General features: G+C 46.0%; 1 protein-coding gene across 1 annotated transcript in view; it reads right to left on the reverse strand.

Annotated features, from left to right (window-relative positions):
* Atp8b4 (ATPase phospholipid transporting 8B4 (putative)) overlaps positions 1-5,735 on the reverse strand; it is a 177,924-nt gene extending 172,189 nt beyond the window's left edge. The window contains exon 1 of the mRNA XM_021193344.2: positions 5,498-5,735. The gene's annotated coding sequence lies outside the window, so the exon portion shown is untranslated. The remainder of the gene's footprint in view (positions 1-5,497) is intronic.
* Positions 5,736-6,000: the final 265 nt, after the last annotated feature.

A 6,000-nucleotide genomic window follows, 5' to 3' on the forward strand; every position in this document is an offset into this window, starting at 1 on the left:
GAGAGTGTACCACAGTGCACATGTGGATGTCAGAAGGCAACCTCTGATGTTGGTCCTGGCCTTCCATCTTGAATCCACTACTGCATAAGCCAGGCTAGCTCGCCTACACACTGCCGTCACTTCCTGCCTTCCCAGAGGAGCACTGGGATTACCAATGCATGCTACCACACCAGGCTCTCTGCAAGCTCTGAGCCTCCATACTCATGGCCCCTGTTACACAGCAAGTGCTTTATCCAACAAGCCATTGAGCCAGGTCTGGGCATTTTCAGCCTTGCATGTTTAACAACTCTCCAAAATGCCCTTTTTTAAACTACCCCAAATCATATAAAATGGCAAAATATCTTTTACTATAGGATTAATCATATCTTATCCTTGGCTTTACCTCATGCAAAGGATCAATAAAGTGGTTCCCTCCTGTAAAAGTTCTAATAGCATAAATATGATAGATAAATAGATGGCAGATAGAGAGAAGATTGATACAAATAAATACCCTAATAGCTATCAGTAGATGATCTATAAATAGATGATATATAGATGATTAATATGCATACATAGGTAGATAGAAGACTGATATAGACAGATAATTCAAATAGATAAATAAGAGATAGAGAGATCATAGAAGACTGATATCAGTAGGTAAATATAGGTATACAAACATACACTCATATATGGGTGAATATATTCATATGTGTGCATATATTCATTTAAAATTAAATAAGTACATTAAAAAAACACAATTAAGTGTCCAAAAGGATTTTTCTTTCCTTGACACACATGGTTGGTTGGTTGGTTGGTTGTTTTACACTAAGCTGTGCCTCTAGCCCCTCCCCCCTCTTTCTCTCAGTTTTCCATTTCAAGTTTAGGTTTTGAATCTTGCTCACGAAAATAATTGTCCTTTAAAAATAAATAAATAAATAAGCCAGGCAGTGGTGGCACATGCCTTTAATCCCAGTACTTGGGAGGCAGAGGCAGGTAGATTTCTGAGTTCAAGGCCAGCCTGGTCTACAGAGTGAGTTCCAGGACAGCCAAGGCTACAGAGAGAAACCCTGTCTCGGAAAAACAAACAAACAAATGCAAAAACAAACAAACAGAAAAATCAAAGGAGGATGCCAACTGATACAGAGAAAATAAGGAGTTCATGACTGAAATAATGACTAAACAAGACATCTAGGAGTGCAGCTGGGTGGAAAAGGACCCTTGCCCATGTAGCTATTCGGCAAGGAGGTCTCTCCTCAGGGTAAAAGTGGTCACAGCTGCGCATGGGTGACTCTGTGCCTTAAGCTAAGGATTAAACTGGAAATTCCCTCTAATGATTGGAGTCCATTCAGCAATTAGGTTATTACAGACAATTCCCCCTGCTCCAATTCCACACTCACCAAACAACCCACTGGTAATAAATTGCCTTCCCACGGAAGCCTTCGGGGAAAGAACACACCGTCATGCTGAAATGAACATCTGACCCTCTCAATGGTTGTTTTACACGTTTTAAGCTAATAAACAGTCATTCTTGCTATGTGTCATACATGTCCTGAACTAGTGTTTGTCTGCCTCAGAAAGATATATCTGTTTCTAGTGTTCTGTTAAAGTGCTGTCCAAAGTCCACAAGACAAAAGGTCTCTTCTGGCCATAGGCTGCCAAGCTGCTCAGGACCTGGAAGCAGGGGTGGTTAGAATATCCTCTGATGTCTGGAACTCCTGCTTTCCCTCCTGTATAGAGGGAAAGTTTCCTCCTGTACAGAGAGCGTTCCTGACTATAGAACCCAAGGTGAATCTCTGTAAGCCTTGGTACTGACCAACCTAGATGAGCTAAAGAAACAGATGTTGCTTTGAGCAGCCTAGATTCCGAAGATTCAATCTCTAATTCTATAGCATGTATTGGCTTCCTCCCGCTATTGCCTTGTTAACAGGCAGGGCTCTCCAAAGATGAGTGCCCCTCCCACTCCCTCCTCTCTAGCCCACCCTCCCCTCCCTACCCCCCAGCCCCTCCCCTCTTCCTACACATCGCTCAGTCTCCACTACTTGTTCCCCAGGTTCTCTTCTTATTGCTCCTTAGGTTGGTTGCTTCCCACATGTGTGCTTGGGTGAACCTCAAGACCCCACCTGCAAAAGCAGTAAGGCCTGAAGTAGGAAGGCTAAGGGGGGACCACCTGTTCTTTCTTGATCGATGACCCATTTCCCTCAGGTCCCAGGCGCCCAGAGCTGAGAAGCAAAACTCTCATAGATCTTGTTTCCCATGGACATGGAAACCTGACCAGCAAGCTGTAGTCAACCTTATCTGCCAGTTCAAGGGCAGGCCCTTGGAGCCTCTAAGACTCTGAACAGGGGCGATTCTAATGAATCTTAACCACAGGAAATGAAACCAGAAAGAGAGAAAGGGAAAAGCCAGGCTTCTGCCCTGCGTGAGTTCGGCTGAGTGTGAGAGAGGGTGAAAGGTACAGGTGATGTATCCATCACATTCAGTTTCAGTGGCAGCTATTCAAAATCACTGTGCACATAGATTTCACACAGTGTACAAACATACAAATGAACCCCCCCCCTCTCTCTCTCTCTCTCTCTCTCTCTCTCTGTGTGTGTGTGTGTGTGTGTGTGTGTGAAGTGATGGCTACCACAGCCAAATGGGTAAGTAACTGTGCCTCAATAGTAAGTTATTCTCTTATATAATGTTTATCTCTATTTTTCGTCTCCATCATCTCTGTATTCATCATTCCCAAGATCCTTCTGTGTGTCCACCTCTTCTTTGCCCAGTCTGTGAGCTTCTAAAGGAATCCATCCTTGTCTTCCCTGACCAGCCCGTGCTGACGGGCCAAATTCACAGATGGAGGAAGGAGAACTGGGGTCAGGGGTTAGCAGGATCAAATGTGGGGAGACAACTCCAAATGGGGAAGTGATACGGGGAAGGAAGATGGCGGAGGCAGGTTTGTGTGGAAGACAGAGGAGGAGCAGGAAAGCTGTGCAGAGAACAGCAGCAGGACAGGGCAGGAGAGGATGGAAAGGGAAGCGGAAGCTGGCAGGCCAGAGAGAACATGGGCAGGAGGTGACCAACAGGAGGGAGAGAGGATTTAACATCTTACGGCTTGGTAATGGCTGCACGCTTAATATAATATAAACAGACTGCAGAGTGAGCTGATACACACACACACACACACACACACACACACACACTGGGTCCAAGACTGAGCCCTCAGCTTGTGTTATTTATTCAATCTTCACCAGAACTCTAAAGAAGGAGCCATCATTGTCCCCAATTTATAGATGAAATGACACACTATTGCATGATCGAGAACCTGCGGTTAACCCTGCCAGTTACAGAGACAGGGAAGATCTATAAGAACGGACTGATTAAACTCCGCTCACCTTGCCCACTGTCATTGTTCTCCAAGTCTCCCTGTGCCAGTCTGCTGTCTACATTTTTATTCATTTTTAGTATTTTTTTAAATTCTGTATGTGAGTATTTCCATGCATGTATGCATGTATACCCGTTCCTGCCTGATATCTGTGGAGGCCAGAAGAGAGAATCAGAGTCCCTGGAACTGGAATTCCAGAGGGTTGTAAATTGTCCTGTGGGTGCTGGCAACTGAACCTGTGTCTGCTTCACCTGGCCAGCTCATGTCCAAGTGCTTGAAAGATCACTGTCACGACACAGACCACACGGAAAGAGTCTTACGGACAATGCAATCATAAAGCAGAGTTACAGGAAGTGTCTCTGTGGCTAACTTGTCACTGTCGTCTATGTGTGATCCTTATGTTGGGGTAAGAACCAAGAGGGCCCGGGTGACAACTAGGCCTTAATATTTGAACACTAAGGGGATGGAGATGACATCGACTATGATGGCAGTGGTCAAGGAACGGGAGGACATGGCATGGCAGAACCAGAAACGGAAAAGGACGGTGATAAATCCAATCTGATTACATTAGCCTCTCCACCATCTTCAAAGCCAAGTAGAATGGACAAATGTGTAGGCATGGACCGGTAGGCTTATGAGCAAGAGCTGAAGCCCCGGGGGTGAATGGCCTCACTGAGGAAGAACCAGAGGGAAAAAAGGCCAGGAGCTGAGGACAATGAGCTGATCCTAGAACAATGAGAGAGCAAAGGGAGGATTCACCCTTCAAAGACTGATTCAGGAAGGGCACAGCACAGGAGAGGCACTCAGGAAACCGCAGTCTAGAGAGTAAAGAGGAGGTGAAAGGGAAGGGGCCCAGAGTAAGGAAGAAACATGTTTCTGGAGAAGCAGAGCACTCAGAACGTCTAATAGTCACTGACAAATGTATTTACCGACATGTAAAATATTTACGGTAACTGAGAAGCTGCTGTTCTCTCAGCCAGCCTTCCAGGAGCCCCCTTTAACAGAAGCAGTGTCACACTGGAGCTTCTGGAATGGATGTTCTACTTCAGAAGCTGAGACTAGGGGAGAAGAAGCGAGAGAGGGAGGGAGGGAGGGGGAGAGAGGGAGGGAGAGAGAGAGGGAGGGAAGGAGGGAGGGAGGCCCTAGCACAGGGCAGGGCAGATGAATTTCTGTGAGTTCAAGGCCAGCTTGGTCCACATAGCAAGTTCCAGGCCACCTGGAGGCTACACAGTAAGATTCTGTCTCAAGAGTTGGGGGGTGGGGAGGGAGGGTAAAAGAAAAAGATGTTTTATTTCAAGTATTGTCTACTAATGAAAACGTGTTTGATTGTGTATTAACAAAACACTCCTGTGTTCAAGCACACACACACACAATCTCCCAAGGGTTACACAATATCACTTGGTCCATTTTAAAAGATTTATTTATACAATATCAAGCAATACAAGTGCATTAGTAAATAAGTCCAAGCAAATTCTCCCTGAGTTTTCGTCTCCAGAGTTGGCTGACATGCAGCCACATCAGAGAGAAGGGCCAGTTTGTAGGCACAGGCATGTGTACCTCACACAAACCCCTCTGTTTCTTCATCCTTTTCTCAAACCATTTCAGTCCCCAAATAACACTTCTCAGCAGTTTCTTCCCCAAGCAGCTTGTCATGAACCTGAGACCTGAGACTCTCTCATGTCCTTGTACAAAACAGCCGAAGGATCAAATTTTCTCCTCAAACAAACCTTAGCACTGAAAATCTGTCCCTGGAGTCTCAGAAACACAGGCCAGTGCGAACCGTACTTCTGAAGCATGAATTAACCACAGAATAAAGGAGCCCCGGGGCTGTGCAGCAGAAACCCGCTACCCAACACTCTAAAACCAAGGTGTCCTTTACGCGGCTCCCATCCAGCACTTTAGACGTGACATTCACAGAATAAAAACCCAAATCTCAAGCACAATGAAAAGAAAAGGTCCTATCTCCTATCCTCAACTAATTTCCCCCAAAATTATTTTTAGGACAAGGCAAACAACATGTATTTATGAAAGCCCAACCGTATAGATGGAAACAGCAGATCAAAAGAGGAATTTGAAAGAAAGAAAATGTCAGTAAGTTCCGAGCAAACACCACACTTGGCTTCCTTAGCCAGGGACCGGTCCCCATCAACTCACCTCAACCTGGATCTAACTTTCTCCCTGAGAAAGGGGGTTTCCCAGCAATGCAGCTAGACCGAACCAGTATCCACTGGGTAAGCACACCCACGCAAAAGCAGCGCTGGACTGGAAGCTCCAGTAATTACAAAAAACAAAATGACTCTCTAGGGGGCCATCCTAGAAAAGTTCTACTCCCAGAAAGAAAAAAAAAGCAACAAAGCAAAACACGGATGCGCACGCGCGCACACACACACACACACACACACACACACGAATGCACACATACCCTTGACCACTTACCACAACCGGAAGTTGCTGGGTGGCAACCAGAGTCAACAGTCCTCAGGAAAGGATGCTGTCACTTCAAGAAAGCAGCTTCCCCAGCCAGAGGAGGGGCGGGCACTCCTTGGAAAGAGTCTGAGAGCCCTGAGGAGCATTTCCTCTTAACCTGCTACCACAGCCAGGCTGAACAAAGGGGGACTCCCAAGAGACTGCTCCCGGAGGATGGCTTCTTCTGTGGA

The sequence above is a fragment of the Mus pahari genome, chromosome 3 (assembly GCF_900095145.1).
Source record: "Mus pahari chromosome 3, PAHARI_EIJ_v1.1, whole genome shotgun sequence".
Classification (NCBI taxonomy): domain Eukaryota; kingdom Metazoa; phylum Chordata; class Mammalia; order Rodentia; family Muridae; genus Mus; species Mus pahari.